The sequence below is a fragment of the Peromyscus maniculatus genome, chromosome 5 (genome assembly GCF_049852395.1).
Source record: "Peromyscus maniculatus bairdii isolate BWxNUB_F1_BW_parent chromosome 5, HU_Pman_BW_mat_3.1, whole genome shotgun sequence".
Lineage (NCBI taxonomy): Eukaryota > Metazoa > Chordata > Mammalia > Rodentia > Cricetidae > Peromyscus > Peromyscus maniculatus.
Window position 1 is genome coordinate 126981849 of NC_134856.1, and position 25010 is coordinate 127006858.

Here is a 25010-nt window from a genome sequence, read left to right on the forward strand (position 1 = left end):
CATGCCTCACAGACTCACTGTCAAAAAACAACCTGCAAATTCCTTGTTTACAATATAAAATGTGAGGTTTTTTTTTTTTTTGGCATGGTATTTTTTAACGTGATATTAAAAAAAAATCAGTCCTACTTCTTTCATAAAGGAACTCTTAGAGAATAAAAATTAATTTTGCAGAAGACCTTTCATTTGCTTAAGCCAAGATTTTTTTCTCCTTTGGTATTTTAGCCAAATAGAATTCTTAGAAATGGGGGGAAAAAGAAAGCAAGAAGCATATTCCTGGAGCAGAGTAGCCTTTCAAGCTGAAAATGTTACGTCAACCTTTTTAATGTTATCCAGTCTTGACTTTTTAAATTCCCTTTCAAAATCCCACACAGTCACGCAATTCTGCCAGGAGAGCAAGTGCCATTAGTCTAGATTCCGATTTGCCGGATTATCATCATACACATCGCAGAATGGCTACAAAGGCAGTTTCTGGTAACTTCACAAAGATTGTTACCACGGAGCAGAAATGTCTCTATCTGTTGTTACATTTTTACAGGACCAAAGGTTTGACTTAGGCTGTCTAGTTTAAATAGTTTAACACTAAATCAAAGCATTTTCATAAAATTATTTAGTCAGAAGCATCTTTTTACAGTTTTTTTGAGAAACAGTACTAGGCACTGGGGAATCTGGCCAGTGGTTGAGTGCTTGCCTCGTGTGTAGGGAGTCCTGGGCTTAATCCTCAGCACTGCACAAAATCCAGATATAGACATCAGTCTGTAATCTCAGAGTTTGGGAAATGGAAGCAGAAAGATCAGAAGTTCAAAGTCATCCTTCACACATATAGAGATGGAGGGCAGCCTGGGCTGCATGGGTCCCTATCTCACAAAGCACCAACAGCAACACAAAAGAATACTCTTCTTCTGGAAGGTGCCACAGGAGCCCAGGCAAGTGATGCTGCAGCCTGAAAGAACACAAGGCCAGGGAGTGGGAAAGAGAAACATCGAACAGGAGAAGTCAGAGAACGGTGAATGGATGAAGAACAGGGAGAGGATGTGCCCAGCAGTGGGCAGGGTTCAAGCTGCCAACCGATCCTGTATCTCTGAATGAGAAGTCCATGGAAGCAGATGGGTAACCTCGACTGCAGATTTACCAGCTTGAGGCCCCACTCATGCCTTTGTAGAATAAGGAGACCATCACGAGTTCTTCTGCCAGATCTACCCACCACAGCTGCACGCAAACTGCTGGGGGGTCTTCCAGAAGCATGGATATCACAGGTTTCTTTAGAATCCAGCCAGATCAGGTTGACTGCCCCCATGGTTACAGGATGGAGGTGTAGCAGGAGGAAGAGGGAAGGAAGAGGCAAATGTCACCACTGCAATCTGTTAACATCAGATTCAAATCCAGAGTCTGCCACTGCCACTGTGGAGCTTTGATGTGTGGTCACTAAGGCTTAACTTTGTCCCTTTTGGTAACAGGATGGATGGCTCTCCCGCCACCCAAACTGACCATCTTCAAGTTCCAACAGCTGAAAGAAATACCACTGGGAATAAAGTGCCAAGGGCAGCTGATGTGGTCTTCAGAGCTGGCTGGTCTTCTGTGGCTTTCCTCTAGCTGCCCAGCAGAGTGTATGTCCCCTATACTACAGACCTCAGTAGAAGCTACTACTATTACAAGGGACAGAGGAAAGAGACATTAAAGAGTTTCCAAAGAGCCTCTGCCTGGAGAGAGGGTGCTTCATGTGTTTAGCTGGAACAGGATTCTGAGAGTTCACAGACAATGCTGACTGCCCATCCCCCAAAGGTGAGGCAATCAAAAAGCAAATGTGACTGATGGTGGATGCTGCCTACATCAATAAAGGAGCGTTTCCTGGGAACTTTCCTTGCACTCAGACCTGGCACCCTTTGCTGTGGGCAGGAGGCCAAGGGAAATGTTCATAATTCATCTCTAGACAGTTGTTCTAAACTTCGGTAGGATGAGCCTTCTCAGCTCCCCAGCCCCAGAGCTTCTGATTCCTTGGGCCTGGTGACACTGTGTCTGCTACTTTAACAACCACATCCTGGTGAATCAGATGCAGGTGGCCCTGAGATGAGACCACCATTGAGAAACATCGGCTTGTGATCTGGGTCCCGTCCTACAGCAGTCTGAAAATCCAAGCGGGGTGACAGCAAACACAGAGCTCTATGTAGCACCTGGGTGTCGAAGACGTTCATGGAGGGTGCACTGAGGGGAGTCCTCAGAACTCACAAAGGAACTTAGGCATGCAGCCTGGATTTCTGGTGGGCAAGCCTTGTCTACAGGGAGCCCCCAGCAAACGTCTTCAGCGGGTCTGTGATTCACCATGGCCCCTGCACACAGTAGACATGTGCAGAGAGAGCTGGGGGAGAGAGCTGGGGGCTAGCATTCCCCAGCAGACAGGAAGGACATACTCTCTCCGGAGCACTCATAACCCGGCATCCCCAGATCACACTGAGTCTGCCGTGTCTCTGCTGAGTTCATGTGGTTTCCTCCACCTCATCATTGAACATTTGTTAGAGAGAGAAAATGATGTTATGAAACCCAAGTACTGTGCTGCTCTGAGGCAGACAGCTGCTAATAAGAATGCCATGTGACCATCATTTAAACTGTTGTGCACAGTTCAGCTTCAAGAAGGAGATGATTAGTAAGAAAGAAAAGCAGTACATTCTTCTCATGGAAAACAAAGTTTGGGACTCCACGGCATGAAAGGGCTTGCACTCAGCCAGTTACACGGTGATAATAATCTAGGAGCTCAATAGGAAAAAAAAAAAAAGACAAGAATTTAAAAGAACCTAGACCTGCTTATTTTAATATAAAATTCATGAAACACTCTTTTATTAATGTCGCAAGGGAATTAAATTATTAACCACAGAATCTGAGAGTCCTGCTTCACCAAAAGACAATGGAGATAAGAGTGCCCCAGGGGCTGGACCTTTTCTTCCACACTGGCTGGTGGAATGACCTCCCTAACTCCCTGCAAAGGATAGTTTGCCCCAGGCACACAGTAAATTCTACTGAAGAGAACTGAAGACTACTGATTATTTAATTGTACTAGAAGGCACTGAGCTTTCAATTTGCAGGAGGCCAGGGACATCATCCCGGCACAAACACTTTTATAGGCCAGTCATAGCAAGTTGTAAGTTCTCCCAATGCCCTTCACCATAGGTGGGGATGAGCAGGGCTTGCAACTGAAGACTGTTACCAGAAAATACCATGAATAAAGCCAAGAAGACATCCTGAGAAAGATATATTAGTTTAGTATATAATTCGAATTTTTTTTAAATCATGTATTTAAAGCTTGGAATGTTTGGACTGTAACTCTTAGACCCAGGTTACCACTTAGGGGGCCAAGACCACCAGTAAGCAGGAGGACTAAAGTCTATCAGGAAGGTGATTAAATTTCACAACAGCTTATTATATAAATTTTAGAGAGAATTGGAAGAGAGAACCAAAAAGTTGCCAACATGAAGAACAGAGCGGTTTATGAAGAAAGTACCAATTATCCTGATCGTACATTACACACTCTATATTCCTTTCAAATGACCACACTGTGCCCCATTTTATAAAGTTACTCAATAAGCATTTGTTGAACACGATCTGGAAACTCCCGATAACTCCACCTTGCCTCTTCCAATACTGATTACAGAATAAGAGTATCACCGGATAGCTAGACCTCCTTTGTATGACTCATAAATCCTTTATGCATTCAGCTAAAATGGAACCCATGGACCACACAGATCATTCATTGTGTGTAAAGTTGTGTGGACATTTGTGTTTTTGATGTTGCTATTTTTTTTAATTGTTTTGTTTCATTTTCTCTAACCACAAATGCCTTCCCCCAGGTCTTACTATCCTGCAAAGTTCAGAAATGGACGTATTAAGTAAATCTGGCACTTTCTTGGCTTTTTGTCATGAAAACAACATTTTCAAGAATGTCTTATTGCTTGAGCTATGGGGAAAAATGGCTATACACCTTGTTCACCGAAATATCCCAGCACGCCAAATAAATACTGCCACATGAAATTGAAAACATGTAAATGCCAACTCCAATGGGCTGACTTACCCCAAAGCATTCCTGTTTCAAGCTCATTCACGCAGGCTGGAGTCCACTCTGTTTTGCTCAGGGTCTATAGGAACCCTACTTTTGAAGCTTCAACACAGATGGTTTCATGCTCCGCCAGTACACTGCAGTTTAACAAAACCAAACACCAAGTCAGAGTGGAAAATGCCACTTCAAGCAGTTAGTGAATATGCAGGGGAAATCCCTGGGCTTTCTCAATGTCTATCTTATAATGTCAAACAAGCATGTCAATCACCCAAAAGAACCTATCACACATCTCATCTACATTGGTGTCCTAAAATACTGGAAAGAAAGGGAGAAAGAAGGAAGGAAGGAAGGAAGGAAGGAAGGAAGGAAGGAAGGAAGGAAGGAAGGAAGGAAGGAAGGAAGGAAGGAAGGAGAAGGGAAGGGAAGGGAAGGGAAGAGAGGGGGAAAGACACAGACAGAAAGAATAAGACAAGCAGACACAGAGATAGAGAGGGAGAGGGAGAGAGAAAAAAAGAAAAGAAAGGAAAAGAAAAGAAAAGAAAAGAAAAGAAAAGAAAAGAAAAGAAAAGAAAAGAAAAGAAAAGAAAAGAAAAGAAAAGAAAGACAGCATTCAGGGAAGACTAGTTTCCAGTAGGCATGTGCTTGCAAAATTTCAAGTTCCTGACTAAACGAAGGGAAAGAGAGCTGAGCTTCTTCAGGTTTGAATAACTAAATATAATAACTTCTGGGTGTCAAGGGTAGAAAGCAGAGAAAGTTTTGTTTAAAAAAAATCACTCATTCTGCCCATTAGAGTCTAAGAGTGTCTAGTGTGATGGTGCACACCTGTAGTCCCAGCACTGGAGACGTAGAGGCAGGAGGATCTGGAGTTCAAGGTCAGCTTGGGCTACACAGTAAGATTCTGTATTTGAACACAAAATCTGGTTGTTGAGAAAATATTATTTTTCTTTAAATATAGAGCTTTCAGGATAGAAAAAATGATAACATGAAAGAGAAAGGAAATTTCCATTTTGTACTAGAAATGAGTAGTTGCTGGGTTTCCCCCACCTGCCTCTTGATAAACTTGATAAATACCGTCTCCTCCCAGGGTGGAAAGCGCCGGTTACTGTACACAGTAGGTCTGAAATGGATGCCAAAGGTATGCATGCCTCTTCACCTGACTCCGAACCGCTGATGATGCCCACACTAGAGCTGCCTGACCCTCAGCCATTCTGGAAAGTTCTTTTCCTGCCTTTGCTGTAGGTCAAGTTTTCTTGCCCCACAGCTATGGCTCCAGTTTCTCCTGAATCATGGTTAAACCCCACTGTTTTGTTTTTTGACGGCAGCCACTTGGGAGTTTGGAGGCCAACGTCAAAGGCGTCTGTAGCCCGTTTTTATTCTTTAGCTTTGCAGTAGTAGTGCTCTATCTAGTTTGAAAGCCTGCTGGAGGGCGAAGAGGCCGTTCAGGGGGCGTGGTTAAATTCATGTAGACAATTCCAAGTGCTGAGAGGCAGAAAGTGCTGGGTTCTTGGTTAACGCTCAGTCAAGTGAGTAGAGTTTAGTACCATGCCATGCTCAGTCTGCAAATGCATCTGACAGGAAACGGAAATGGTCTTTTGTTTTCTAGATGACATGGACACTCGCAAAAAAGTGGGGTTATAAGGGTGCCATTCATTTTCTGAGCAGTTTTCATGAACTATAACTCACCCCCACTGGGATATAGAGGAGTAACATAGTGACCCAAATCAAGATAAGCCTGCAAGTTCAAAGACAAGCTGTCCTGGGAATGACAGAATTTGGAAGGAATGGAGGCTTTAGTCCCACAGTAAGGTATTTGCTGATACCAAACATTATCTTCATTGCTGCCCACTCTCTATCTGGGTCTTACAGAACTGGGCAAGATCTCTGCAACTTCCTTAACCTCTCCAGAGAATCAGCCATCCGCCCTAGAGAAAGCTATATACATCTTAAAGACACACAGGAAATGAGTCAGAACTCCGACTAGACTTTGGGTTGAACGACTTATGTTAATTGACTCTTTATTTTTTCAATTTTTATTTTATCTTATTTTGAGGCATAGCTTTTCCTTCTAGCCTAGGCTGGCCCTGATCTCATGCAGCCCAGGATGTCTCCTGAGGGCTAGGGTTACAGGAATGCTGTACTCCCCGCCCAGTGCTCTTTTGATCTTTAAAGGATATTAATCATTTAATGTAATGGAAAGTGGCTTTAAACCAGAGCAGCTCACCAGCAGCCTCACGTGTCTATTAATGCAGGGAGCTCAATGCTCAGATTTGCTTTTGTCCTTAACAAAGAAATTCATTTCCGGATTACATTCCTGTCACCTGTCTGTGAGCAAAAAGGATTCATATGTGGGGAGGGGGTTGGGGACGGGGGTAGGGGAAGGGGATCTTCTCTGGCTGCTGAAGGCATGTGTCTGGAGACTGGTGAAGCAGTCTCATATATGTGCAGAGTGGGAAAGAACTCACCCAAACGGGCAGCAATCTCCATTTCCCTCACCCTGGGTGTGGGGGATGGGGGGAGGCAGGGAGTTAAAAATGATTCATTTTGTGATTCTCAGTCAATCCTCAATTATATACACTGTGATAGACAGCAAAGGAGAAACACCAGCTGGACAAACCTATAGTCCCAGAAAGCAATAGGGAGGTGGAGGCAGGAGGACTGCTGTGAGTTCTTAGTTCCACCTGGGCTACATAGTGAACAACAAGCCAGTTAGCGCTATATGGTAATACTTGTCATCAAAAAAAAAAAAAAAAAAAATCAAAAATCAAAACGAAACAACACAGACCAAAAAACAAACAAACAAAACAACAACAACAACAACAAAAACCAAACAAAACAAAACAAAAAAACAACTCTAAAACCTCTACAAATTCCCTTCTAAGCAGGGATTTCCTATGTCAGGGCTGAGGTATCCCTGAGTATATGGTTATAGATGGGGGCGGCCCTGGCCCCATCCTCAGCACCTCATCTCCAAGAAAAAAGATGCTAGGGATGCAGTCCCAGGCTTTACGGATGCTGGTGAGTGCTCCTCGATGCAGCCCCTCTCTTCATCACACCCTGCTCTAGCACTGCCTGCCAAGCAGGTGGACTCGAACCTCACTGATAACCTGTTCCTGACCGCTGGTTGGTGGCACTGCCAATACAAAGAAAACGGCTGGACAGGAAGCCTTGTTCCTTCATTGCTTGCCCAGCACACCCAAAGCCCTGGGTTCTATCCCCCCACCCCCACCAGTGCAGACCCTGGCTATGGTAGCACAGGCCTGGAGTCCCAGTACTCCAAAGGAAGAGGCAGGAGGATCAGAAGTTCAAGGTCACCTTCGACTACAAAGAGATTTTGAAGCCAAGCTGTGACACACCAGATTCTTTCAAGAAAATAAAGAAAGCCAGTAACAATACAAAACAGGAGGGAAAAAAAGCAAATGTAGCAAGAGTCAAAAGATTGGAGGCAGGGGAAGAAGCGCTCTCTAGAATGCTTTCCAATTCCATAGGCATGTAGGGGATACTTTTCTGGAGGGCTACAGCCAAGGGGTGCCATGGCAATATAAGCCAAGCACAATAACCTTGCTCCTGTGAGGCTTGTTTGCCAACTTTGGTCTGGCTAGATGGATTTTTCAACTAAAGTCTCAGCCTCCTAAGCAGAATTAGTTCCTAATGTATCAGTAAAATTCCCTAAAATTAACTGCTATTTATAATTCAAGTTGTTTTTGCATATCTTTGAATATTCTAATGCCAGCAGGATCTCTACAAACACAACTGTTGTCTTCAGTGACCTATTTGAGCTATTAGATATTATTTTTACAATGCAACAATTAGACACAGACAACATAGGAAGAAATGAATAGTTTCCATGATGGAATCTCTCTCTCCTCAATGGTAAAGGGGTAGTGCATTCAATAAATGCTACACACACACACACACACACACACACACACACACACACACACATACGTGTGTGTGTGTATATATATATATATACATATATACATATATATATATATGAGCAAAACACTTCATTATATACACAACAGAAAATAAGTTCTAAAGCTGGTATGCTGGCACAGGCCAGTAATCGCAGCACTTGGGAAACTGAGGCAAGAGGACAAAGAGGTAGAGGGCCAGTGTGAGCTATCTAATGAGACTATATTTCAAAAAAAGTAAAGAGTTAAGAGGCTGGAGAGATAGCTCAGCAGTTAAGAGTTCCTCCTGCCCATCCAGAGGACCAAGTTTAATTCCCAGCACCCACATGGGGTGGCTTGCAGCTGTCTGTTAACTCTAGCTGCAGGGGATTGAATGCCCCTTTCTTGCCTCCTTTAGTACCCACACACAGTATACACTCACACAAACCCATATACACAAAAAATAAATATTTAAGTAAAAAGTAACCGAATTCTAGATGAACCACTAAACATACACACACATGCTATTACAGAGATGCAACATGTAAGATATCCTGTCTGCACATATATTTCACAAAATTAAAACCACAGAAATTTTACAAGAGTAAAAAATCCTCATAGGCTATGGCAAAGATGTTGAGTTTTACTTGAAACAAGCAAGAGAGTAGAGACTTTGAATGGTGTGATCTGATGATTTGTCCTATGCATTCAAGATCATTCAGTCTCTTATGGGAAGGACAGTCAGTACAAGGCTGAAGAGAGCCACTTATTACAGAGAGCCATGTGAGAGCCAGGTCTGGGGGTACAGACCTAGAATACCAGCTATTTGGGAAGCTAGAGTTTCTTAATGGGAGCCCATCTCCAAATTTAAAATGCTGGAGATGCAGCCCAGTCAGAGAGCACTTGCCTTGAATGTGCAAGGTCCTGAGTCTAGAGCTGGTGGGGTTCTAGATGCATTCCCAAAGTCAAGTTGACAAGTTATGGGGGAGTTAGCGTCAAAACTTTGTCCCAGTTCCTGATCTAGTCATCTCTGAGAACCCAGCAGCCTGGAAGCGAGGTGGGAAAGACAGCGGGAGGCCAGGGAGACTGGTGGATAGGCATATTCGAAATTCACAGACACAGGGTAGGAGATACAAATCACAGCACAGATGCTGTCACCGGGAGCCTCCAAGGGGCCTCCAGTGGCTCTGCTTCTTGATAATCACACCTTGGTGACACTCTCTCCTTGAGTGTGGACTAGAGTTAGTGACCTGCTTCTAAAAAGTAGCGTGGGGTAAAAGTCATGGGATGTCATTTCCAATATGGGATGCTATGTATGGTTCGGGTCTGAAAAAGATTCCATAGGTGTGTGTGCATTTGCACACTTTATCCCCAGCTGGTGGCACTGTTTTGGGAGGCCGTGAAACCTTAGGACACAAGATCTTGCTGACAGGTGGAAGACAATCTTATCTATTATCTAGGAAGCACATGCTTGAAGTTTTGACTTTCCACTCTAGAGAGTGCTGCTATCTCACCCTCAGCACAAGGAATGAGCCAGCCATGCACATCTCCACCACCCTTCCCCTGACTGCATATTTCTTCTGGGACATCCCCAGATGAAGAATACCATCTGTGGGACTGCCAAAGAAGGTGGAGGGGGAATAGCTTGCTATTGAAGAAAATCCTTAGCCTGGCCTATCAGTCTCCACTTGCTTTATCTGGCTAATATAGGACACTTTGCAAACTCTCAGTTGTATGTTCCTACAAGCTAAATGTCTTCTTTTACACATAAAAATTGTCCTTTAAACTGGAGTGGTGGAACTGACTTGCAGGCAGGAAAGCCTGAGTCCAATTCAATCCCTAGAATCCATTTAAAAACAACAACAACAACAGGTATGGTTATATAACCCCAGCACTGGGGAAGAAAGCAGGTAGATCCCCAGGGCCCATTGCCACATAGTCTAGCTTACCCGGCATGCACTAGGCCACAGTGAAAAATCCTGCGTTGTCTCTTAACCACAAAAAGCTAGCAAGTGCCCCAAGGAATGACAGCTGAGGTTGTTCTGTGGCCTCTACGTGCATGTGCATGCAAGTATATACACACCCCACATGCATGCACATGGATAGACACACACTCGCACTCCCCCCCCACACACACACACATGCACTCGCATGAGTACACAGAAACACACCCAAGCTCCTATTTATCTGCAAAGGCCCCATTCCACAACCCCCATTGGATGCCTGAAACTACACAGCACAGACACGTCTATGCAGGTCTTCTTATGCACAACTATCCATGTGTCTTCTTTTCTGTTCCTGTTGTGCCTTAATTACTATGACGAAAACAATCTAAAGAGAAACGGGGTTTATTCAGCTCATGGGTCAGGGATAGTCCATCACCATGGGAAAGTCAGAACAGCAAAAGCTCACAGCAGATGGTCACATTATGTCCACAGTCAGAGGAAGAAAGTGATGAGTACAGGCTGCAGCTCAGTGCCCTCTCTTTGCTCTGGCAGTCCAGGATCCCCTGCCCAGGGAATGGTCTTTCCCATAATTAAGATGGCTCTTCCCATATCGATTAATATAACCAAGATAATCCCTCACAAGATGCTCAGTAGCTGATCTCCCAGGTAATTCTAGCTTCTGTCAAATGGACAATTAACTAGCCAGCACAGGATGATAATTGGAATTTATGAATTAGATCAGTAAGAAATTAGCAATAACTAATAATGTAATAGAACGGCATACTGTAATAAAGCTTCTTGGAACCTTTGAGTTATTTACTTTTGGAATTTTCCATTTAATGCTTTTTTGGGGGAGGGTACCCTGTTGACTGTGAGTAACTAAAATTGCAGAAGACAAAACTGTAGCAGGGTGGGGGCTACTGTACTCAGTGGTGAGAGAAAGATGAACAGCAAGTGAAATGGCCACTGTGACTTGTTTGGATTTTTTTTCAGAATAATGAAGGAAAAACAATCTTCAGTTGGCAAGAGGGAGCCAGGGAGGAATCAGATAACACGGTTTCAGTAAAAACTAGGGAGACCAAACTGTTTTCAAAGGCTTTGGATTCTACCAAATGCAAAGCCTATTGTCTGTCCCTCTAGTAACTGAAATGAATTAAGACATCTCCATTGTTGCCAGACACAGACTAGGAAATTCGAAAGGCAGAGGAATTAGCTCTAACTTCAGCCTCAATTCAAATCCAGAGGGGTCTCATGTCAGAAGGAAAGCATTTCTGGTTAAAAGGAGCATGGTTCTTACTCTCAGTAGAGTAAAGTCCATCACAAAACAACTAACAGCAGAGTTTTGAGCCACACTGGCAGAATTCAGTCCAGCATCTGTGGGCTCTGTATCTATGGGTTCAGCCGAAAGAGGATCAAAAACAGTCAGGCAGGAGCTGGGGGGATAATAAAGAGCTCCCCATGTAAGCATAAGGACCAAGGTTTGATGCCCAGCACCAATGGAAAAACCTAGGCCATGGTGACACACTCTCATAACTCCAGGGCTGGGGAGAAAGAGACAAGAGGCTCACTGGGCTCAATGGCACCCAATCTAGCCAAATCACCAAGCCCCCATTCCAGTCAAAGATCCCATCTCAAACAACAAGGTTGACCGTGGCCTCCGTGCATGCGTCCACACCTGCATTTGCACTCGCATGCATGCATGCATGATGCATGCACGTGCACACACACACACACACACACACACACACACACACACACACACACGGGGGGAAAAATGCTTCATACTGAACATTTGCAGATTTTTTTTCTGCCACTATCCCTAAGCATTTCAGCACAACAGATTAAGGAGCGTTCAGTTCACACTGTGTTAGGCAGTATGAGCAGTCTCAAGATGATGTGACGCACAGATCAGGAACTGTGTGGGTTTATGCAAACACTGTGCTATGTTATTTATAGGACTTGTGCTTTGGGGATTTTGGTATCTCTGGAGGTCCTGGGACCTATCCCTGCAGACACCTAGGAACAGATTGACTTTTCTGTTTTAACTGTCGGAGTTGCACCCATAGTCAGAAGAAACTAGAAATTTGGGGGTGAGGAGAAAGAAAAAAGAATCATGAAAAAAAAATGTAACAAACCCAGTGCCATTTATAAATCTTTCTGTAACCAAAAGCAACTAAGCTTTCCAAAGTGCGTGAAGCCTCGAGGAAGGTATGTTGTTGCCACTTAAAAATAACAAACAGTAGCCCTAGCTCAAGCAGCAAGGCTGCTACCACTTAACCTGCAATTTGGACACTTTGTATAAGGAGGAAACCATGTTGTCTTATGACATAAGGAGCAGATGCTACTAATTAACACACAAAAATGTCTAAAACATAGTTAGAAAAACATATGAGTTTGGAAACATAAGTAGAAACAGCTTCGGAGAGTAACAGCCAGACAGGATACTATGACGGAGGATAAGGGTTGGTTTTTTTTTTTTTTTTTAAAGACAGTCAATCAAGCTGGTAAGCTTGCATAAGCCTTCCTGTAAATAAAGTATGGGCTTAAAGGAAAGTGCCTGATAAATATTGCTTCTTATTTTTTAAAAACAGGGAGAAGCATGCACCATATATGAGCCAGTGTTCACTAGGAGGTGACATTCCATTATGGAAGACTGCTATGCCAGGATTGAAAGGGATTTAAAAGGTTCAGATAAATTTCGGGAACACCCTTTGAGGTGTTGACCAGAAATTACAAGATCACACTTGCTAGGTTAAATTACTTAGCAATAACCTGGGCAAAAACTGGATATGTAGCTCAGCTGAAAAAGTCCCTGGCATGCATGACATCATTGGTTTGATCTCTGGCACCACATGAACCAGGCATGGTGGTGCATGCCTGACATGCCAGAACTAGGGAGGCAGAGGCAGGGGGATGAACATCCAAGATCATCCTTGCTACATAAGAAGTTCTAGGCCAGCCTGGGATACCTGAGACTCTGTCTCAATATAAAACAAAACAAAAGTAGTCCAGGCCAGTAGTCCTCAAAATCTTTGATCTTAAGTCATCCTATTTCTTTCAGCGCGCGCGCGCGCGCGCGCGCGCGCACACACACACACACACACACACACACACACACACACACACACACACACATTATGATGAAGCCCAGGGGCTTGTGAATGCACGGTAGGCACTCAGCATTCTATAGTTGTAGTATAGCCCCAGCTCTTGAGTCCTTTTTATACTCCTTAAGTTTTTCATGGACCTTAAAAGATTTTTGATTGGGTAGATTATATTTAACAACAATGCACTAGAAATTTTAAATGGAATTTTAAAATACTTAGCAATACCTGTTTGCCTGTGTATGTGTGTGTGTGTGTGTGTGTGTGTATGTGTGTGTATGTGTGTGTGTCATATGTGCCTGTGTGTATGCACATTGGCATGTATGTGAGCACACTCTGCAGGCACACTGATGGACATGTGTGTATGGAAGCTGGAGATTAATGCTGAGGGTCTTCTTTGATCACTTCCTACCTTATTCTTTGAAGCAGGATCTCTCAATCAAATCCAGAGCTTGCTGATATAAGTAGTTAGGAATCCCATTTGTACCTTCTGAGTACTAGAATTAGAGGCATCCCACTGGACCCACCCAGAATTTACATGGATTCTGGGGATGTGAACTCTGGTCCTCACACTTGTACAGCAAGAGCTTTAACCACTGAGCAATCCCCAGTCTCACTCAAGAGCCACATTTCCTGGATGTGGTGAAGCTCAACCTTTTGATTCTTCAAAGGTCAGGGGGACAGAACACTGATAAGGATGTTACATAAATGCAATCCAGGGTACCCTCACCACCCGCATCCCTGTCTCTCCCACTGACAGAACATTCATGAAACAAGGTCAGCGAAAACGCCAGTCACCACGAAGGCACTGTTTCCAGTGCTTTCTAAACCCTCTGCTCCCTTGGGTCAGTTTGCTCAGCATTATTCATCAGCTACCTCAATCATCTTGCCTTTAATGTTTCTCACCTTGGGTGCCTTTAAAGTTATACTGGATACCTTCCAGATTGTTCTTAATTATTATCAAGTGCCCAGTCACAGACACTTTTCTATCCCGATTTACTCCAACTCTCCCTTTCCTCCAAAGTGTTTCTAGTAGGGACCCCATCCATGTGGCCTCACCCACATACCCTCTGTCTAGGTGTCACATAGCTTCCTTTGTGTGAACTTGTCTCTCAGAACTATGCATACATAACCAGCATCCTTACAGTTTCTTCTGGAGAGTCTCTCAGTTTACCTGGCAGTGCTGAACACACGAAAACATGCTTGTCCCGTTTTCCTTTAATTGATTGATGACTGAGAACACAGTCATAGAGGGTGAGAATATAGCTAAGTTACAGAGTATGTGTTTAACATGTGTGAGATCCTGGGTTCGGTGAAGAGAAGGGGGGAGCCAGAGGAGAAGCATCCAGAAGAATAGGTAGGGGAGAAGTCAGAGGAAGGGGAGTGAAAGGGGGAACTAGAAAGGGAAGAGAAGGCAGGGGAGGACAGACTAGAGGAGGAACAGGAGAAGCTGGGGGAGGAAGAAGCAGAAGAGACGGCAGAGAAAAACAAGGACATATTTTCTTAATGTGGATTTTCTTTTTAAACTTCTTTCTCTTCAGTCCTAAGATTAAACAGATTAGCAATGTGATTCTTCCAAATGTTTTAGATATTACTAAGGAGACTCGCATTCTCTACAGTACAGCCAGCAGTATTCTGTGAGATGGTCCATGCCAGCTTTTCTGGAACATTCTCAGAAGGAGAATTAGTTCTTTCCTAATGTGAGCTAACATTAGGAAAAAGTAGGGCAGTGCATTAATGTTTGGCAAAAAGAACCTGAATCGGGGGTATATCCAGAAATCTACTGCTTATATCTTGCCCATTCTAAATATTCAGCCATCCTCAGTGCCCCACCACCATCAGCAGCAGCCGCACGGTTATTCGATGGTTGTGTATCTATGCCTGCTTTCCACAGGACTGCCACCAACCAGCATGGATCTCTTTAGTGAATATCACCATTTGGACCATAGCATATAGGATACAGAGCCAGAAGCCTCCCATTTTCTTGGCTTCCTAATTATCCTTTGGAAATCATACTACACTTTTTTTTTTTTTAAACTGGCACCAAGTACATTTAGTGGTAACAGTCCTTCCAGGGTACATCACATTCAAGAAGCATTCTGTTCTCCTCCAAAACCCCCTTTCTCTTAGCTAGAGCAAGTAAGTTGAAGGCTTGTGGACTTGCAATCAAAACACGGCCCAGAGCAGACTACTAAGTATATCAAGCGTTTATGTAGCCATTAAGCTAGGAAAGGCTCTAATGGCCCCCATCTCATGGCTGTGGTAAACTTCCCTGATGGGTGTCTTCCCACCTGGAGACTCCATCCCTTGGGCACACAATGCCTGCCTTCGTCTGAGACCTGACTTCCCACTCTCGGGCCTCTTTGCATGAGTCATTCTCAGTGGAGATGTTCAACCACCACAAAGCTGGGGGGAAGGGTGTGGCACACCTGACCTCTGGGTCCCACTTCCTGACATTGCCATTTTAGTCTTTTTCAAAGATTTCCTTATGGCACCAGTTAGGTAATTACAGTTTGCAAGGCCCGGCTCTGTTTCCATTTCAGTGGGCCTCCTCAGTGTGCAGTACCACAAAAGGTTGCTTTTCCAGCCTTTGTCCCTAATCAGAAAAGGGATGCTGTACCGATCTGGTAAACACCAAACTCTTTCCATTGTCCTCAAAGTTCCCAATGAGCAATCTTAGGTCAGGGACACACATTAAGCTGCTGCTTACAGGACCCATGTCAGGACAGGGCTACACTGAATCTGTCCCTTTGTTGCCTAATTTCATGCCAGTGCTTTAGGTATCTTGAACTCACTCCTGAACCCCAAGATGCTCAGACCACCCCAAAACAGCTGAGGGGTGTTCCTGGCTCTGATCCCTAACCAAGAAAGAGAAAGCTCTGGCGTCCATAGCAGAGCATGGCAGCTGGTGAGAGGGGACTCTGGGCAGCACAGCTTCAATGGGTCCAGTCAACCTGGTCCTTACACCATCACATCACTGAATGATGCAACCTGGACACCACAGTCACTCCCACTGTCTTCTCCAGAGTCTCCCAAGTGACCTAGTACCAAACCCTACCAAGTCTATTTCCCGGTTTTCCCATCTGAGTCTCTCTCCCTTCCTGACTCTCCAGTGCCGTTGCGCCTTTCCTTGCTGAGGTCTGACCACTCATACACACTCCCCCTTAAACTCTCCACAGTGCCACCAAAGCTGGCTCTAGAAAGGTCTGATGTCTGTGTACTAGAGCCCCTTGTGCCCCTGGTTTCTACAGTTCCGGTTACTCGAAGTCAGCCCTGATCCGATAGCAGCAATGTTGGTGATCTGGAGAAGGCAGAGAGAAAAGAGTAGAGTGGCGAACGGGGAGACTTCTCAACCTCATAAAGAAAGGCCAGCATATGCCCAGGCAGCTCCGATTCACAGAAGAGCGAGAGACCCCGGGAGAGTGAGTCACACCACATCTTTAAAGGATTTTATTCTAGTTGTCCTATTTTACCAGTAGCTACTGTTGCTAATGCCTTCCAGTACATAATTTCTAAATTAAACATCCCCGGACAGATAATGGAGGTGGAAAATCAGGCTATGTAAAACTTGGTACTCTATGCTGTTTTAGACACCTACTATGGATCCTGGAATGCGTCCTTTGTCGATAAATATGGACAACTGTATTCCTTAAACTGACGCTGTAGATGACAGTGTGACAGTGATGTGCTGTTTAAATGATCACTCAGTGAGAAAGGGTTCAGTCCCAAATACTGGGGGAAAAAATGTCCCACTCAGCATTGCCAAGTTGCTGGGAAGTATTTCATGACTGCTTGAAAGGCCACATATTTAAAACAAGATTAAAAGTCAAGCTAAAGAAAATAAAATGACTTGGGATAATTTTTAGGCAGTTATGAAAACAGAAACAAATGTTATTTTTAATCTTTGGCTCACTGTAAACTGACAAGATATGAATATGAATTTGATCAAGCAATGCATAACTGCTGTCACTCGCCACAGCCACATGCCAGCAACTCCACTTCGTGTTTGATTCCAAGGTTACACGTGGAACCTATCATCTCCCTCCCAAGCTGTCCTCATTAAAGTAAATTTACTGGAGCTGATTCTTGAGGGGATGACATCATAATGACTCACAAAAGTGGAGTAAATAACCCTTCCTCAGTGAGCTGTCACAAACGTCCTTGTGAAGTTTTACACATCTCCAAGGAAGCGAGACATCGCACGTGAGTTTCTAAGATGGTGAAGGCTACCGTCAGTTCACCAACACACAGAACACAGCTTTGGAGAGAAACCCTTCCAGCTACCTGTCCATAGGAAGAGGGTGTGCTGGGAAGGGGGTCCTCAATAAGTCTGCACTCGATCCGCAGAGTGTGCACACACTGGGGGGATTTCGCGGCAATTCAGAAAACACAGAGAGGCTGTGGAACAGCACAGGGGAAATGTGCGGGGTGTAAGAGAGCCTCCCATTTCTCTATGAAGAAAACAGGCCCTGAGCGCCACGAGGAGGGGAATTCTGAACTCCTTCTACCCCCAAAATGAAACAAAACATTTTGTTTCTAGAATTAACATTTATTGAGCAACTATGCTACATCGCAAGGCTCGCAGGTACATTTCTAGACCTAGAAAGTCTATTAATTTGCCCACAAGTCTTTACTTATTAAAGGACATTAGGAAGCCAAGGGTCCCCTTGGTATCAACAAGAGTTAATCACAGAGAGAAGATGACACTATAAAGGAACCATCAGGAGTCAACCCCATTAGATTTTAAATGCCAACATGGCTGAGCATGACAAGGGCTTGCATCTACCAAGACTCGAATCCTACAGAGTTAGAAGACAAATTCAAGAAGTGTATGTTTATTTGGAGTCTAGCATCAGCATTACAAAGCAGTTTCATTTTAAGTTACTGAAATATAGTTCTGCTTTAAAATAGGGATTTATGAGCGAGCTAGATGGCTTAGCAAGTAAGGACACCAGTATGATGACTTAAGTTGATCCCGGGGACCCACATGGTGGAAGGAGAAAACCAACTTCCACAAGCTGTCCTCTGACCTCTGTGCATGCGGTGGAATACCCACGCCCGACCCCACATACATATACATGCTCACAAGTGCATGTGCGCAGGCGCACACACACACAAAGATAAATGTAATATATTTTTAAATAATTTATATTCACATTTCTATAGCAATATATTTTGAACATTATACCAAAGCTTTCATGAAAAATGCATCACAGAAGAGTCTTCACAACATATAGAATCCTAGGGATAGAGGTACAACCCAGTGGCAGTTGCGTTTAAAATCCAAAGTCTAAGCCTTTGACCCAGCAGTCCCCCAAAACCAGCCCCACCCTTGACCTACTTAATGCAGCCTTTGGGGCTCAGGAATCTGACTTTTCAGCAAGCCACTTCCTCACCCCCAAGTGAGTACTAAACTGTCTGTCCAGGCCTTGAAGTCCATTGTCTAGTGCGTCTTCTCTGCTGGTTTCCTCTTTCTCTTGCTTTCTCCTTTACTGAAATGTAACAATTATTTTTCATCATCCTCCAAATGTTCTCTATCATTCTTTCTACATTAACTGTATAAAAAACTTTCCAAAACACTAAATAGCGGCATTTTTTAAACCACATTTTTAACAATTTTTCTCAAGTTAGTGAAAAGTAGCACTAGGCAATAGCCACCTACCTTAGGAACTGGTGTAGGCAGAATACTATTACCCCCTCCTCGCAAAAAAAAGATGTCCATACTACACAGATGAGACTAAGGTCATCACAATGGTTTAAAAAAGGAGGAATGGGAAAGAAGAATCAAAGGAGTTAATGACAGATGACAGATCCAGCAGAAATGCTGGCTTTAAAGATGAAGGAATATGCCAAACAGCTTAGAATACACATGGACTCCAGGAACTGGAAAAGGTTACGAATTTTTCTCTAGAGCCTTGCTATCAATACAGTATGCTCAGATTCGCCTTGGCTTTGTGATGCATAGAACCTTAAGTCAAGACAGTGTGTCATCTGAGCCCATCAGGTTTGGGAAAAAATTGCTACAGCAGCAACAGACAACTAATACAAGTGCCTTCAAGAATATAAACACATGAGTCAGCTCTAACATACAGACCATGCTTCAGCAGCCCACACGTTTTGGTCTCTCCTCAAATGCATAACAACAAAATACAAGATATCTGGTTTAAATGGCGTATGGTCTAGTCTAGTTTGCATCTCTGTTGCTGTGATTAAAAACAACTGACCAAACACAACCTGGGGAAGAAAGTATTTATTTGGTTTCTTGGTTCTAGTCTATCATCAGGGAGCATTGTTAGGGTAAGACCTCAGAGAAGGAGCTCAAGGTAGGAACCTGGAGGTAAGAACGAACTGTTGCAGAGACCATGAGCAAATACAACTTACTGGCTTGTTTCTATCTGCTTGTGCTTAGACAGGTTTCTTATATAAGCCGGGACTACCTGCCCAAGAGTGGAAATGCCCACAGTGAGCTGGGCCCTTCTACATTAGCTAACAATTAAGAAAAATGCCCCCACAGATGCCCATACACCCATCTGATGGAGGAGGAAATTCCTTAATCAAGGTTCTCTATTCCCAGGTGTGTCAAGTTGACAACAAAGATTATGCATCACAAGTTCACCCTTTGTCACCTTGACACATCAACACATAGCTGTTTAACCATAACCTTTCCTTTCTTGTTTGTCCCCAAGATCTCATGACAGTACCATATTATAAAACACAATGCAACTTTTAAAAGTTACAATGATTTAAAAGTCCAAGTTCTCTTTAAAAATCTAATGTAGGATCCTGTAAAATCACAAACAAGTTACATACTTTCTTATTCTGAGACAGAAGAACGAGGGTATAATTACAGTCAGATCAAAGCAAAACAAAAACATGGCCCACATGGTTCATTGTTCAAGCAATGCTGTTCTTCTCCACTCTCTCCTAGTCCTCAGTTTATCTTCCACTGAAACAAACTGGTCATTGCTTTGGAAATGAAGGAAGGGAGAAAGTTGAAAGGGGGGGTTTTCTTAATTCAAGACTTACTGGCATTTAGGGCCAGATAACTTGGTGGTGGTGGACTATTCTTTGCTCTGGAGGGTGTTCAGCAGCATCCCTGGCCACTATCTATTTGGTGTCAGAGTCAATACCCCTTGTCCTCAATGGTGACCATCAAAAAATGTCTCCAGATGCCTTGGTTGAGATCCATGGGTCTAAGACATGTGCCAGCTCATCCTGGCTCCCATCAGTAAATGAAAGTTTCAGCATGTATATAATGGCTGACCATTCTGAATATGAAATGCTTGGAACTACAAGTGATCTAGAGTTAAGAGTTTTTAAGAATTCAAGAATACTTGCATATAAAGACATTGAATATTTGTTGGGTAAGAGCTAAAAATCTGAGCATAAAAGCAAAATTCATTTATGGTTCATGTACAACTTGTGCAGCTAGCCCGAATGTCATTTTATATAATATTTTAAGTAATTTTCTTCATGAAATAGGCTTCAGTGGGATTTTCTACTGCAGCAGGTTGGTGCTCAAAAGCTTCATATTTGGGGATATTTCAGATTTTCACAGTAGGGATACATATATACACTCCTAAGTTACAGCTGGTCTCATTCAAATGAGTTTCCCAAGAATTCAGGCTGTTTGGCATTTCAAAACAGCTTTAAGTCAAAAATTCAACCACAGACTTTTTTTAAAGGCTCCACTACACTTACTGTCAGCCACAGGCAACGGAAACTCAGCCTTTCCACGGCGACCGTCAGCCCAACCCTGTGCACAAGCTCACCATCCATGCTGCTGACAGGGGCATGGGGGTCAGAGGGCAACACTTCCTGAGTGCTAATGCAATAGCTCCCTACAACTTTCTCGCCTTGCTCTCATTAACTGAATCCCCTTCAAGCCAGAAGTTCCAGTGCAGTGTAGTACAGACCCAGAGGCAGGGGATGGGCTGGAAGCCTGGCTCTGGTTACAGACAGATGTCCTGGAATCAGATCCTGGGAAATGGCTGCTGTCCTGCAGCTGGAAGTCAACAGCACTAAAGAAACAGATCATTTCCTCAATGGGTTCTCTCCAAGAAAATGACTTGAACACGCTCAAAGAGCCTGTTTTGAGTAGTTCTGAATTCGGCCCCGGCTTTCAGTTTCAATTTCAAAATGACAAAGCAGGAAAGAAGATCATGGAAACATTAGCTCCTATTTTTACTGAGACCTTAAGAAAGATACAGTTTCCAAGGCTGAATGTATTTACAGGCGTATGATGAGTCCAGGGGAGAGCTACGGCTGACCAGAGTTGAGAGGGGTCTTGATGGCGGTGGCTGGGGAGTTACGAAGATTGGTGACCGTGCAGAATGTTCTTCCAAGAATGTCTGCCCACATCCTTGGTGACTCGAAGTAACCAATGGCCTTTCAACACAGCAACTGTACTTCATCCTTTGGAGATTAACCCTCAGTCATCCGTGGCCATGTTGATCAATGCTAAGATGATCAACAGCCAAATGTTTTCTCAGAGGCTTTTCTCTACGGACACAATCTAAAAATGATGTCCCAGGACTCTGGAGACCTAAGGGCCAAGGTCAGCAATCCAAGGCACCCAATACGGATTCCCCTCCCTTTCATGCCTTCAGATATTTTACAGTTAAAATGAGAGGATGCTATTTGTGGCAGTCAACTTGTATAACATGCAGGAGGGTGAAAGGGAAAAGACTCTCGGGACTCAGCAAGTGGATAAAGATGCTGGCTGCTGGCGGCCAGGACTAACAACATGATATAGATTCCTCCAAGCACCACGTGATGGGAAGAGAGAAACAACTCACATAAATTGTCCTCTGACCTACACACACACACACACACACACACACACACACACACACACACACACATACACACACACGTTAAATCACATTAAATAAATAAATAAAATGTAAATAACCAAAGAGGATAGTTCTCAGGGAAGGGCAGGATAAATGTTATAGACTAAAGTTGGCGGGCAAAGAACTTCTTGGGAAGATGATGACGGGGTGAGCATAGTGGGAGAAACGCTTGCATCATTAGCCATGTCCCCCAGAAGCCAAAGTCTCCAATTCTTAAGTGCTGCACAGTGGTGTGCTAACATCACCAAACCTATCTCCAGCCAGGCTGCCTGCCTTAGCACCAGGGTGATACATTAACATTACGAAGACAAGCGTGGGTGAGTGTGCAATCCGGTGAAAGAACATGCAAGCTAAGATTTCTAAATGATGTGTAACCAACCTATACTTGCCCCTTGTAGGTGGTTGGTTGAAAAGAATAAGAATATACCCTTACATGGCAATACTGAGCTGTGGGAGTTAAGTTCACTCCTTGCAGGACTGAATAGCCTATGGTTTTTGAATTGGAAAGTGACTCGTGCATACAACATCCTTGCATAAGGATAATGGGCAAAGTAGCACCTTATTGCAAAACCTATCACTGCCAGCAACCGAAACCCTAGTCTAGCTGGTTTCTGCATGAAATACACACCTTTTTTTAGCTGCTGGAGAAGTTGAAATATGTTAGGTTTTCTTTTAGTATTGGCCAACTGCCCACACAGGCCCAGAAGATAAGTATGAATAAAATACAGTCCCTTCACTTCCTGTCTAGGGGACAATACTAAATAAGGCCACAACAGGGTTATGAAGAAGTAAACCTATACAGATGGTAAAGTGGACACCTTTTGGAAAGTTTCCCAATTTGATAACCGACTCACCAATTGTGCCTGGTCGTTTGTGGTGACTGTAAGAATTTCACTAGGTTGTTCCAGGCTGAAAACACCCTTTAACAAAGAGTTCTCATTACAAAATTGGTCTCTGCTTCCAAACGTCTCGCCGTAAACAGAAGTTCTACACAAGCCTTAATAACTGATTTTATTCTATCCCACCACAAGATGTGGAATATCATTGTGTTCATGTTTTCCTATGTTCAATGAACTCTTCACAATATTTTGTATTCATTCATATCTGCAGGTTTGTCCTATTTTAAAACTTTTTTGACTCACTAACATTTTTAATTTTTTTTTTTGAGACAGGATCTCATTTAAACAGGCTGATTTCAAACTCGGTATAGCCTGGAGGATAACCTTGAACTCCTGGTTCTCCTGCCTCCACCTCCCAAGTACTGAGGTTTGCAGGTGAGGCCTGTATTACGTGGTTCTGGGCATCAAACCCAGGGCTTTGCACATGCTCGATAAGCATTTTACCAGAGGAACTACACCCTGGGCCGCCTTGTAATCTGAAATAAAACTTTCAAATTAGAAATGAAGCTACGGGATAATTTAAGGCATTTTTATATGGGACTTTATACTTTGTTCTAATGAATGATGTCTGTGGCCACAGTAAGCAAAGCACCACGGGAAATGTTAAAAGGAACAGGAGGCTGTTGTCCTTGACAGTACTTTCTAAACTTAGTCAGGGAAACACAAATAAACCAAGCCACACGAATCAAGGGCAGTGTGGATGAAGAGACAGGAATTCAGCTCATAGGCAGAGAGGTCTCTGGTGGAAAGCAAGCTTTAATTCTCTGTGCTTGGGGGAGGGGAACTCTCTGTTTTCACCCCATCACCTCCAGAATGAGCACAATCTTAAAACTCTACCTAGATAAGAGGAGGAGATATATTAAGCTTGACCACGCTTTAAAAAAATTGAATACATTACAATGCCACTTGTTTAAAATTTACATTTGTTAGTCAGTTTGTATGGCGGGGGGTTGTGCATGCCTCACTGTGGGTGTGTGGCAATCAGAGGGTAGTTTGGAGAGTGGGTTCTCTCTTTCCACCACGTGAGATCCATGACTGAACTCAGATCATCAGGCTTGGAGGAGGGTGCCTTCACCCTCTGAGGCATCCTGCTGCCCCCATGTTAGCTTTTTAATATGGCGGGGGTGGTTTTCAGTCCCTCTCCTGTTTCTCTTCTGTGTTCATTCTTAGGTCCTATGCTTGTTTCTCATCACTCCTGCACTATGAAATGAGGGTACCAAATCACATCCACTTTGCCTGTGTGGCTTGGGGCTCACCTCGCTCTTGTGCACATGGATCATTTATGAAGCAGTCAGAAGGTTGCCCTGCGTGTAATTTTAGTATGAGTATTCATCCTTTCAAGTCTCTCGATCTTGTGAAGCAACTGAGTATTCACCTACATTTGCTTTTCCTTAGATGACTGTTAACATAAGCAAGCTACAACTGACGAGGTTCAGAAAGAACTGTCCGCAACTTTCTATTACTGCTCTCCCTCCATTCTGCTTTTGTTAATCGTCACACCTGCCTTCTGGGTGTGCCACGCACTTTGAATTTGCTGCACTGTGTTTTTAAATTGGTCATTAAAAAAAGCATATAGTACAGAAGAATGAGTTGTTTTTTTCTTTTGACTTTTGTCACTGGCTGTATGCCCAAGAAGATCTGTTACTCTAGCTAATTTTGTTTTGTTTTTTTTTTCCCCTAAATTCTAACAATAGTCCCAGATGCATTCTCCTTTGGCCACTTGGCTTTAACAATAGGGGAGACTGTTTCCTTTACTGAAGGGAATCATTAAATTTGCCAGTCAGAGATGGCGAAAAGTAAAGTCAATGCATAAATGCCATGGAGTAAACATACAGCATAACTTAGAAGAGCGAAGGCCACGTCACCAGTGCAGCAAATGCAATCACTTTAGGATTCTCAGTACGCTTCCTTTTCAAGTTCTTAGGTATCGAGTTAATGTCTTTGATCTAGAGATAACGCACATGTTTCTATCAATATGAAATTCTTAGGCTATGACATAGTTCAGTAGATGGGTAGAGTGATGGCAGCACAGGCAGGAAGACATGAATTCGGGTCCCCAGAATCCAGATGCAGTAGTGCGCATCTGCCATCTTAGCACTTCTACTCTAGTGTGTACCTACAGTCCCATCATTCCTACCCTAGTGTGTACCTACAGTCCCATCATTCCTACCCTAGTGTGTATCTGCAGTCCAGCTCTCCTACAGTAGTGTGTATCCACAGTCCCAGCTCTCCTACAGTAGTGTGTATCCACAGTCCCAGCTCTCCTACAGT

General features: G+C 43.6%; 1 protein-coding gene across 2 annotated transcripts in view; it reads right to left on the reverse strand.

The window, feature by feature from the left end:
• Positions 1-25010, reverse strand: part of Atxn1 (ataxin 1) — a 410907-nt gene that overhangs the window by 293333 nt on the left and 92564 nt on the right. Inside the window, exon 2 of one of the 2 annotated variants that reach the window (XM_006972835.4) lies at positions 4058-4179. The exons of the other annotated variant lie outside the window; for it this stretch is intronic. The gene's annotated coding sequence lies outside the window, so the exon portion shown is untranslated. The remainder of the gene's footprint in view (positions 1-4057; positions 4180-25010) is intronic. 2 annotated transcript variants of the gene reach the window in all.